General features: G+C 32.0%; 1 protein-coding gene across 2 annotated transcripts in view; it reads left to right on the plus strand.

The window, feature by feature from the left end:
• LOC131673017 (protein split ends) overlaps positions 1-13258 on the plus strand; it is a 43563-nt gene that overhangs the window by 2744 nt on the left and 27561 nt on the right. The window lies entirely within an intron of this gene.

Consider the following 13258-nt stretch of genomic DNA (forward strand, 5'->3'; position numbering starts at 1 on the left):
GACGGTGGCGCGAGCATGTTTATTGTAGACAATAAAGGGGAGAAGCTTAGCTTGCTGATCTGGCGTGGTTGTCGAATATATAGGCGTAGCGCAGGCTGCAGCCGGCGTATTTTGGTATATTGATCGTGCAAGTAAACAGCCGGCCAGGCTGGCAGCGCAGAGCGGCGGCCCATTCGCTTTCGCCTCGGGCGACCCCATCTTTACCCGAGCCGCCGAGCGGAGCCGAGCCGAGCCGAGCGGAGCCGTGCACTCGCTTGCTCGCGCCTTGCCTGCTTCGTTCGTTCGTTCGTTCGTTCGTTCGTTCGTTCGTTCGTGTGTACGTACGTTCGCCCGGCCTCGGCCCCGGCCCCGGCCTCCTCTTGCAGTTAGCCGCGCAGCTGTGGAGCCCGCCTCGACGCAGCCGGCATTGCCTCGCACTTGCGTCGCCGCCGACGCAGCTTCTACCGTCCCGATGCTTGACCCTTGGCCCTCGACGCACCTTACCTGACTATGCCCGTCGACTCTTTGACCTACTTTATGGTCAGCAGCAGCGCTAGTGCCATCAGCTCCCGGCTTGGCGATCAGGCGATCACCGCGCTTCTGCAGCATACCAATTTGCGCAAATTCAGCTCCACACCTCCGCCTCCGTCTGCGTTGCTCCACTTCAGCCTTCAGCCGTCGACCTACTCGTCGTTTTGCGCTGCGATAGCCGGTCCGCTGTCCTTTACACCGTTCAATTGCTCACTACATCGCATCGCGGTTGCTTCTTCGCCTATGCCTATCGATCGGATTTGCAGCTAGCAATCACTTCATGCTCATATCTTGCTAATATCGCAATAAACTACTTTTTCACAGCCAGCAATACACCGACTCTACGCAAAGGGATAAATCCATTGTCGCGTGTTCAAACGTGTCTTTCAAACAAAATTCAGTCGATTGACTTATCATTAATTCGAATTGACCGTTGCCTGCTTAATTATCAAATAGTACTAAGATCTAACAGGCAACGTTGGAAAGAAGTTTTATTTGCTTAATTCTTCGTTATCAATCCGATAACCTCTTCAGCAGTCGTATACATTTTCATTGTGACTATTACAATATATACTTATTTCTTTAATGTTCAGTAATTGCTATTCAAGGTCTCAACGTTGTGTGAACTTTTTATTATTTTGGCCATTATTATTTCATATGTACGTCATTTCTATAAGTGACGCTTTGCGACAATATAGCTGTATTAGTTACATATACAGATATACAACTGTTTCTACAACTTACAGCTATTAAGAAAGTTCTTTTCAAAATCACTTTTCTTTAGATTTCCTTCGAACGTTGAAAATAAGTTCCTTTTTCCGTTAGCTATATAACGGAAAAAATTTAGTAGGTAACGGTATTTGAAAACAAGATAATTATCTTCAAATTTTATACTTTTTTTAACACGTTTTAGATAGGCTTATTTAATTTTGGCGCTATATTTTGTCGATTGTAAACTTAATTTTCTTTATTTTTTTTAACTAATGTTATTTTAGATATAATAAAAAACCAATTGATATAATCAAATATACAAATATCGATCTCCATTGAAAAGTTGTAACTGTTAAGATTTTTCTTACTGGAAGAGTAGTATACCTGTATAGCGGTACAGGCTGCACGAAATTTTAGGACACACTATGATTTTATCAATTTTTTCAGTATATCCGTACACTTTATCATATTCAGGGTTGCCATAAACCCATGGAAATCATAGAATTATTAATATAAATTTATTAACCATGCATAATTTCATGAAAAAATCATGGAAAAAGAGATAATTTTATTTAGCTCTATGATCTTACGATTGGGGAGTGGCCAATAACGCCATTGCTCTCCCATTGCCATTTTTCATTTCCCCGGGTATTCTCCGCCCCCGAAATGCCGAACCGTAGAAATGGTACTTGCTAAGAATTTGAATTTTCCTTTTTCATTACATTTACTATTAAAATTTGTTATAAAGAGTATTAAAAAAAATTATGAAAATTTATTCTGTCATGGAAAATATGATTATGGAGTATGTGAAACATTATTCAAATTTTGTACAGGTTGATTGTAATAACCTTGATAGTCCAATCATTACATGTCATATTTAAGAGATTTTTAACATAAACACTTCTATTAACCGACTATTCGGACGAAAATAAGCTTTCTATTTTGACTATTCCAAGAAAACGTCCATAAGGTTTTTTCACTTAACTTATAACTAGTATTCTTTTACGGTTTTATAGTTTTATAGGTTATTTGTAATCGCATCATGCATTTACGGTTGTTTTTTTTCTTTTAAATCTTCCATTTTTATTTTGAAAATATAAAGTATATAAGTTGTTAAAATTGAAGGTATGTATATTAGATGTAACGCAAATTATTATATGCAGTCCCTCAAGGAGATATAAAATTAATAGCCAAATTTTCAACAAATAAAGCTAATTTGAATATTATCTGTCGAATCGTTTTATTATTTAATTATTTACGTGACAGTTTTTTCAAAACATCTTAATCCAATTGAAGACATTAATAAGCAATACTGACGATTTTTTCTTATCTTTATTAATAATTAGGTTATGATTAAAAAAAAATTTAATTGCGTTGTATCTTTAAAATGCACAGTTCAATTAAAAGGTTCCACATAACCAGGGACTCAGCATTATTTTATTTTATTTATAAACACATTATTGTCCGTAGAGTACTAAAAAAAATTAGGTTTCACATACTGTAGAAGATAATACTTTAAAGATTTTAATTTATAGAAAACAATCGCAAAATCCTAAGAGACAATAACATAGTGAATTGTTTTTAAAAATCTGTATTGTATAATGTTTTGACAGAGTTGATACTTGAACCATATTACTAATGGAAAATCTGCTCGTATTCTACATGATCAATTGGTTTTATTATTATTTTCATTAGCACCATCTGTTTTTAATTTTTCACACAATATCATTAGAAATTAAGTTGATTGGGTCAGTACAAAATTGATGGATTTATTGTTTTTACAGCTTTTTTGATTTCGTAAATGCATAAATGTATTTGTAAGATATCAAATTAATCCACGGTTCAGTTGGCTTTGCGTAATATATTGTGTTGGTTTAGTTATTTATGTATCTTTGCTGAGACAAGAGCGAGTACGGTCGAAAATATTTGCAGCACGAGATAGTATCATGTCGAGACAGTGAACGCCGAGGTTTTATTATTCCGAGATGAACAAAGATTATGTACCTTGCCTGAGATAAATGCCAGTACGGGCCAGAAAAAATTTTGCAGCGCGAGATAGAATCATGTCCGGACATTGAGCTAAACTAGTATAACGCTCACAAATTTTTTACTGCTGATAAGGCCGTATGAGGGGTTTTACACGGAGGTTACACTCAATTAGTAAATAGGTTATGTACCATACAAATATTCATAAATTATAAAATTATAGATTTTCTAACTTTTTTTTTCCAAAACATAAGAAATTTCTATCTTTCATTTTATTTTTAGTTATCCAGGGTGTTTCCACAAACCTGGAATGCCAGAAACATCAGAAAATTGTCAGGAAAATGTCCACCCTGGAAAAATTCATGGAATGTCATGGAAATTTTATAAATGTCAGGACAAACAAGATCCACCTTGATTTTTTTCTCTAATTATTTTTTCGTAATAATAAGCTTATATATCGTTCTATTAACCGCTTGACTTTGGGGTATTTTGTGAGTGGCTAGATGTCGCTCACGCTCTCTGTGCACTTGGGAAAAACAATCAACAGAAACATTGGCTGCCGAATTTTTTTTAGAGACTGACCGTCATTTGAAAATGTCGCCATCACCGGATATTTGTTGCATTTTATTATTTATTACTCATAGTCATGGGAATATTTTTTAAAGTTATGGAAAAATTCTTCTGTTACCGAAATATTTTTCTGTTCATGCCACTTTGTAGTACTGTGCTTTATTTAAACTTTTTAAATTGTCTAGAATAACTTTTAATCTTACTTTATTAGTGAAATTATTGATTTTGTAGTATAATTTGTCTATTGACTATATATTATGTTCAACTACGCATAGCTCAGCAGCCCTCATTTCCAGTGCCGCTTCGGCTACATGTAAATGTATATACCCGGGAAGACAGTGGAGAGGATTTCTATACAGTCGAAGAGCTGATGCGTATACTATCTATTTACCGATTGAGTGCCATTTGCACGTACCAACTCGAATACGTCCGCCTAGGCTATAATAATTATTTCCATCGTAGGCGGTCGTATTCAGGATTTTACGTGCAGAGGACGCTCAATCTGTAATGGGGTTGCTTACGCACGAGGAGCACCTTAGCAGCGCCTCGGCCAGTTTCTTGGCAATTGCAGCCCAGAAGGCAGAGGAAAAGGTGGCTCCTGAGCTGTGTTGAGTTTATTATAGTATGGGAGAATAACTCATTCGCGCTCCTCGGTCTTTTTTCAGTCTACTAATCTTACTGCAATGTGTACCGTTCTCTTTCACAAAAATGTCAGGTGCACGATACTATATCTTTTTCAGTAACGAATTATTTCGCATAAGGTATCTAAATATTAGAAAGCAAGTTTTTTTCTTTTTTTTTTTAAGTTTTAAGCCGAGAAAGTTTTCTTGCTCATAAAATAATAAAATCTCTAAGTGCCCTTCGCTGCGCGCAGAGGATTAGCGGAACGTCATAAAAACCTTGTTTTTTGTAGCTAACGTTTTTTTTTATTCTCTTATGCACAATTTGTATACATGACGATAAAAAACTTGAAACGTACAATTATTTGATGTGTGGACAATTGTGCATGGGTTTATAGTACACACAAATTATTGCGTATGGTAATATGGTGTGAATCAACTATTAGCTGTTACTGTGCGCAATAGTTTATGTGTATAATAAAACCGTGTACCATTGTCGGTCTGCCTACGGTACGACTCACAAGGGACAAATGGTAACTGTAAAATCTGGGTGTAGTTGTGTTGTGAGCGACCTCATTACTATTGAGCAGCACCTGCACGAAAATATGAATACGGCTTTGCCGAGGACAGAAACTTTTTTAAGCACCACGGCCTAGACATGTGCAAATTCGACTGAGGTTATGTTTGTATCGCAGGATAGTATATGCCTAATGGCCCTTGTCCCGGTCAAGGTACATAAATAACTATTATATGCCTTGGGCATGCCAAGCGCCTGTACAACATGAGGAAGATGTTTGTAGCGCGGAATAGTATAGGGCCAAAGCAGCGAGCGAAGTGAGCACCTTTGCACGGAAAACCTCACATATGGTTGCCTAGGTTGAAAAAGCGCTATATGCAAGGAGTTGATACAAGGCCGAGGCAGCTAGTGAAACGAACACCGAGGCTCTTATTAACCCACAATGCAAACATAACCTTCTTAAGAATAATTATGCATGTCTCACTCACACACGATGCTTAAAAAAATGTTTCATTCCTGGCAAGGCCACATTCGAGTTACGTACAGGTAACAATCAATAGATAGATAGCTTACGATGTAATTAAACAGAGATTTCTCACTTAATAATTCTTTTATTTATTTTCCATACAATCATTCTTTCAAAAAAAACATTTTTCTTTTAGCGGAGCTTTTTTAATTGTTTGTATAAATAGTCACATTTTTTATATCGCTCTCAAACCACTCAGTTGTGTAATCAATTTTTACTTTTATAAAACATTTTAATTGCAATAAAATATATTTTAGTAATTTTTTATTGTTTATTTTTTTTTTAATCTTTTTACATATTTCGTTATATGCAAAATATCTGTTTTGTTGCATTGTACACTACCTATTTATTGTCGCCTGTACGTCATTCAAATATGGCCTTGCCAGGAATGAAGCATTTTTTAAGCATCATGAGTGAGACATGCACGATTATTCTTGAGAAGGATATGTTTGCATTGCGGGATAATAAGAGCTTCGGCGTTCGTTTCAGTCCCTGCCTCGGCTTTATACTAAGCCTTGTTGATAATATGTCCGTCTGAGACATAATAGTGCTTGTCTCGATCAAGATACATTAATAACTAACATGTAGTAATGTACAGTGTAAAGTATTAATCTTGATAACATTTCGTTTTATTTTGATTTATAATACCGTCAAATTTATTTTTTTGGTATTCAATTCACATAAATTGATATCAAATTTGGATAAATCTTTATAATACAATCAATCAGTAGTATATAATAAATGTGTGTGTGTGTGTGTGTGTGTGGGCGCGCGCGCGCGCGCGCCTGTGTATCTGTGTGTAATTTTCTGAGGTTACCGGTGCTACGAAAGTCACAATATACTGTATTAAAGTAGTTCTAGCAATAGAGCTTAAGCATAAAAAGTTCTTTTACAACGTAATTACATGAAAATTTTTATGTGGTTCTTTATTATGGCAATGTAAACTTAATTTTAAAATTATAATAGGTGTTACCGAACTTAAAATTGAGAAAAAAATTTAGCCAATGTTCATAACCTGAGTTTTTATGGATGGTTTATTTATGACGAATGATTATGGGATATTAAACATATTAAAAACAGCAGTTTTTTTCAGAAATTTGATTCGTATTCGTTGAACTGTATATAGAATCTTATCATTAAACAAATTTAAATCTACTGGGGTTATTAAACATTTACGCTAAAAGAGTACAATAATAAGAAACCCTAGTCACTAATAAGATACGAAAAAAACATGTGAAGCCTATCGTTTTGACTAATTAAATGGTCCTTTCAAAACTAAAATTTAAATTACAATTAATAACTTATTAACTGCATGCAGGTAGGAAGTTTTTGTTGAAAATAGTCTTTTCCGCAATCTACATACATGTTAAATTTACTTGAAAATTGTATGGGGAGAGGGAGAAATTATACTTAATGTACAAAAACTATATAATTTTTATATGTACAAATATTTTAATTTATCGCCCTAAAATCTTACACTTCGAAACAAAATCTAATCGACCAATTCCTCACGTGCCTTCGTAGGATGTAGGTACTGACTGCGACTGACCACATGATAGACAATATTTACTAATGCGTTATATGTGCGTAGACGTAGCGATATTCATGCATATTACAACGTGTAAAACGAAAAATCTAGTCTCAAAAAAGAAATTAAGAAATAAATCGCACATTTAAAAATGTATCGTCTATAACTTTCTCGAAACGACATAAAATGGACTAAAACTTGTTTTCGATGAAAAATGGTAATTTCGACTTCCAATTTAACTTGTAGAAACATTGGTATCAAATACGTAGAAGCGAAAAAAAATTAATGACTTTCTGAGAAGCCTAGAATCGTAATTTTATTATAGAGAGGATTGGATGCTGACGCTGATTCGTCAGCTACTTCGTGCCTACTCGTATCAAGTTAGCGACCGTGACCCTGAATCGTATATTTTATAGTTGTTTTACAAGTTAATATTAAATTCTTTTACAAAATCAAACATACATAATTATATAAAAAATGAAATTCTGAATAATATAAATAAAAGAAAAATATTTTTTAGTATATTTTTACCATTAACTTAAGGTATTGCCAAGTGATATATCCTTGGACGTTAGAACGAACTTAAGAGATTCAAATTTACATAAACATTCATATACGGTTCAATACAAATGCGGCCATTTTCACGCCGTTCACTTCTCACGACTTTAGCATACTCGTGATCCTTTTATTTTATTTAGAAAAGCCTATACCAAGGGTTTCTTAGAAACTTTCGACTGGCGCGTGTTAGAATAGATACTTGTTACTAAAGTCTTATTGTACTTAACTTATCCAAACCTATACCTTAACCTGCACCGCATTAGCTCGGGATGTGCCCGTTAAACAAGGAAGATCTATACCTCAACTCATTGAGGTGAATGCTCAAGAGAATCCATCTCCTATGTAACTCGTATATTTGAATATTTAGTATTTTTTTATTAATACTATACATTATATTCCATACCTCATGTTCAGTTTGTTATTAAACGGTAATATAAGTATTAATATATTTCCAATATATTTGAATTTACAATAATATTTTATATAAATGATTTCTATGCGAAATGAATTTTCATATTTTGAGCGAATGCAACTTTTAATTAAATGATATCTTATTTTTCATTGTAATTGATTGAAATATATAATATAATCATAATTAAACCGTCATAAATAATGATTTACATTGATATAATAATTTATCACTTTAGTAAATTTTTATATTAAATAGAGAATTGTCTAATTCTTTTTTTTCAACGTTAAGATACAGACATTCTTACAATTCCAGACTATATCTGCCTTACTATTCAGGCATATAGGCTAAATAACTAGGTTACGTTTTATTAATTTAACTACAATTAATCAAATAAACTTGTATTTAAGTTCTTAATGTAGTTAATTTATTTATTTAAATATGAATAAATTTTGTCTTTTAAGTAATAATAACAATGTAATCTTACTTAGTATTTTGAACTTGTTAAGATGATTTAAATAAAGATTAAAAATATTCACATATGTTTACATATGTTTTTTCGTGTAAGGATTTTTTCATTTTTAAAAAGATAGAGATAAATATAACAATAACTTCGTTTTAGAAGCACGTTTTTGTATTACATTCTTCATATAATAATTTATAGAGTTTATATTTGTCCAAATTATTGACATTGCATATTTGAAAAATCCGCACCAATCCCGAATTTTTTCATCTGTTATTCAAAAAACTGTCTTGACAGTAATGTTTTAATAGTATGTTCCTTCACAGAGTTGTCAATAAAAGCAAGTTTTATATCTGAAAAGCAATTCATGATGAAAAATCTATAATCCGAAGATATTGTGTAATTTGCGAACTACGGTAAGTTTAAAAAGACATTTTTAAATAAAAAATATAAAAGAAAATTTCGAAGGTGCTACTATTGTTTATTTTGTAAATTTTGGCATACAAAAAAATTTAAGGAATTTTAATATTAATCGTTTATGATTAAGATTGAAAATTTTAGGATTAAGATAAAAACCATCGCCATGCGTTTTTACATTGAGTGTAGTTACTGCTTTTCACGTATTTCTTTTACGAAGGTGTGGTTTTCTTATCCAGGGTCGTGGTAGTGAATCTAGTGAGAGTCAGTGTAAAATAGCCGTCGAAGCTGCTGTAACGCCTGGCCCTCTATATCAGTAAAATGGAGATTTCAGACTTCATTTTTTTTCTCACTTCCACGTGTTCGATATCAATGTTTCTCTGAATCAAAAAGTCAAGACTACTACCTTTGATACCTAACAAAATGTTTCAGTTCGACCAATACAATTTTAACAGTTATTTTTAATATGACTCTTAAATATTGGTTTCATGTTATTGAACTCATTGTGTTACGTTTTCCGTAAAATGTTATATCAGCTGTATTATACGTGGAAGTTCCACGTCATCTATGTATAATACGGCAGTCAATGCTATCAATCATATGCCCGAGTGCGCTCAGTCGATAAATAACCTACAAATATATACGGGTGAGACGTAGACTGACTAGAGATCAACCGTGCGCTTCAAAGTATAGAAAGTTTACCATGAAAACGATAAACTGAAATATCTGTGTTTATAAAAACTTTATGGTCTTTGTTTATTAAGTGAAATCTCTCTTCCTCCCCTAAATACATTAAAAAAAAAAGTAATTCTTGTATATAAGTAGATTACAGTATATTATAAACTGTTATTAAATCCATTTTTAAGCTGCATGCAATTAGTAACATTGAAATTATGATTTGAATTTTAACTACATCATTCTTAGCGTCATTTTTTAATAGGTGACAGTATTCGTTCGAGACGAGCTTGACACGTTTCATCTTATGAAGTTGAATAGTACATTAACCCAAGTAGCTGAAACACTGTCTCAACCAAAAAGTAGATAAAAGAAAATTTAGGCAGTACTTGACTTTTGTACGGCAAATTCTTGTTAATTATTATAAAAATATTATGATTTTTTTTAATTTGATATCTGGAGCCTATTAATGATATCAGGATAATTTTTTGAAAATGTACAAAACGTCCTGTATTTTAAAAATATCAATAGTAATAAATAAAATTGTTTATTTATTCTAAAATTGACACAGTTTTTTCGAAGATTTGTTTTTGAAATTTTTGCATCATTGAGTTCCTCATTACTTTTCATATAAAAAACCGTTCCTTATTGAGATAGCTATCGTTCAAAACGAGCGCTATCGCTACCCTACTGCTGAACGTCGGTCGAGCTGAGGTGAATCGCTTGGACTGTTACTACTCTATTGTTAACTTCACATCCTTAACACACGACACGCTGTATCTTTTAATGCTGTCAACTATTTATGTACATACTTGTATTAGATCAAATTGAATTTTATAAAACACTTCTTTGTATTTAATCGGGCTAGAGACTAACGTCATTGATTTTACGGCCACATTAAAAATCTTTATTCCAATTTTTCTTTTTCATTAACGTTTGTTTTCGTGTTGTTAATTTAAATGACATGTCTCAATTAAAATTTAATTAAAATTCTCTTTACTTATAATTGCATAATTATTGTCATCGCTTACTGGAATAAACGCATGTAACGATTTTGTTCCTTGTATAAAAGGATTTTAATTGACTGTATCTACTAATTTCGAAATTTTTATGTTCTTTTTTACTACAATATATGTTAATATATCTTAGGCATAGCTTTTCTCGCCCAACTATCTAGAATTATTATAACATTTATGTCAACTTCATGACTTGACATTTTGTTTCATAATACTGAAATCCTATTATGCTCGTTAACTCAACGTAAACGAAAAAAACAAAGTGTTTCATTGAATTACGTTTTAACTAATATAAATATGTACATAAATAATTGATTGTCACATTATCAGCATTAAAAAATAGAGCATGCCGTGTGTTAGCGGTGTGAAATGAACAATAGCGGGCCGCCGGTCAGGCGATTCGCCTCGCCTCGACGAGCACTCGGTGCTTGGGCGGTGTTCGCTTTAAACGATGGCTACGTCAACCCTAATAGCGGGTATGTACTTAATTTTTATAACAGATTTTTATCTAATAAGTGACGAGGAATCCAATAGTGTAAATATTTTTGAAATTAAAAAATCCATTTTTGAAAAATGTAATTGTTTATAAATATTGTTTATAATTTTCGGATAATAAACAATTTCATTTGTTACTATGGATATCTTAAAAATACTAGTCTTTCCAAGTATTGAAATGAAAAGATATTCTCAATATTTTAAATAGGCTCTGATATTTATTTAATATCGAATTAAATAAAACCTTCAAATTTTTCAATAATTGATAACTCCATAAATAATTAATATTTCGACCTAAAACTGTGCATACACGTTGACCTCTATAGATCATAAGAATATCATCTATGAATGAAATTGGCGATTTTGGTAGAGAATTAACCATTCAAAAATACTTATACAGTAAGATAAGAATGCTGAGATCCTCCGCCAGTCATTACAATTTTTTCTCGCTTCTACATATTACTTCGTGATATTCTTATTAGCGGCATAAATAGTTAATGTTACCATTAGACTGTAACTCCAGTCGTGATATATATAAATATTCTCTTTTCACGCTCTTTTAAAAGTGGCAGGGGAAGTTAGTTGCGGGTCTCATTACTATAGGTAACTAGAAATTTATTCAAATTATAAGATTTTTAATATGATCTGTTTGCGATATTCACACATCGTCGAGTATGATACTGATTCTACCTATAGTACAATATATGCACTAGTCAATGCTATAAATCACACTTGCGATTTGACAGATGATATGTTGTCAATGTTGGATTACTCACAAATAAGTATCTGATTTTAAGAAGAAGTTAGTTAGCTGTTCTTTTCACGCGTGTATATATCTACTTAAAGATTGGTATGAGGGATTTGCCAGGGCCAATATTTTTAAATATTCATGTCGATGAATATACATTATCCTCGTACACTGAGTGAAATCAGCCCGTCTCCCTCTACACACACGCGCATACACAACTTTCATAAAAGATAAGTTTAGCATGGGAGTAGGTCGCAGATACTTAAAGACTCTTTTGAAATCAATTAGTGCATAGAACTTATAATTTCGATTTCGGCTACGAGACACTAATTATGTATATTGCCGGCTGATAGTATTGATATTTGAAATAACGGTCTATGACACGTTATCTTATGAAGTTCTAATTTGATGCTTTGTAGTCGCTATCAAATTTTTTAATTATAATTAAGTCTCGCCATATTTTCATAGATAAATAAGTTACCGCTTAGACAAATCGTCAGAGGGAACTTAGAATTTACCATATATGAAGAAATTATAAAAATGTTTGTGTGAGCCATAACTATTTTCAATAATATATGTATAAGTATATAAAAATGTGATCTTTTCGACGAAAAGTATTAACTACGCGAAAAAATTTTATCTTCAAAAAATGCTTAGAATTAGTCAAAGAATTCCTAAATTAAAAAAAAAATTATTTTTTAAAAAAATGGTCAAGTTGTTATTCATCTTTATATTTACGTCAAACATGAAATGACAGTTGGCATGACAATTAAAATAACATTTAGATATTGCCTTTGGATTTTTTTGTGAAGGAATTGTTGTGCAGAATACTCTGAAATGACGGATTTCAATCCTGGAATAAAGATTTGTCAGTGGAATTTTCTAGGATAACCAAATATTTCTTAATTAGATGAGCTGTTAATATATTACGTCTTTGTTAGATGTATACAATTAAAAATGTTAAAAAAATTAAAATTTATAACTTCTGGCCAAATCTTAAAATTAATATAAATTTAATAAATACATCTCTTTGGTTTTGTCCTTTTATATTTATGTGAAAGTGATTTACAAGGAAAATATGTCAATTTTGATAAAAGCAGTATTTTGCAAGCGTTTATTGTCTATTAAAAAAATCCTTTGACAAAAAGAAGTGAACCTATTATTTCATGTTTATTGATATGTTAAATCTATTCAGTCTCAACAAAAATTTCAACCACTTAAAATAATATAACATTATTATTATTATTATTACGCAATTTTTACAATAATAATTTTATAATAATTTTAATATAAGTCGTAATGCATCACAAACTTGTATGTATGCTCAATTTCATTCTATACTTTTTCGAATCAATCATTAAAAATATAGTCAAATTTATAATTTTATTGGTGAACATTTTTCGTATAAAATTGAAATTTAGTGTCCTATTTGATTTTATTTCTATTTGTTGACCCAAATCATAAATATTTAAGCTTATTATTTTTAGCTATACAGGTATATAAAAATGT

This window comes from Phymastichus coffea, unplaced genomic scaffold, assembly GCF_024137745.1.
Source record: "Phymastichus coffea isolate CEN01 unplaced genomic scaffold, Cenicafe_Pcof_1.1 PCOF00164, whole genome shotgun sequence".
Lineage (NCBI taxonomy): Eukaryota > Metazoa > Arthropoda > Insecta > Hymenoptera > Eulophidae > Phymastichus > Phymastichus coffea.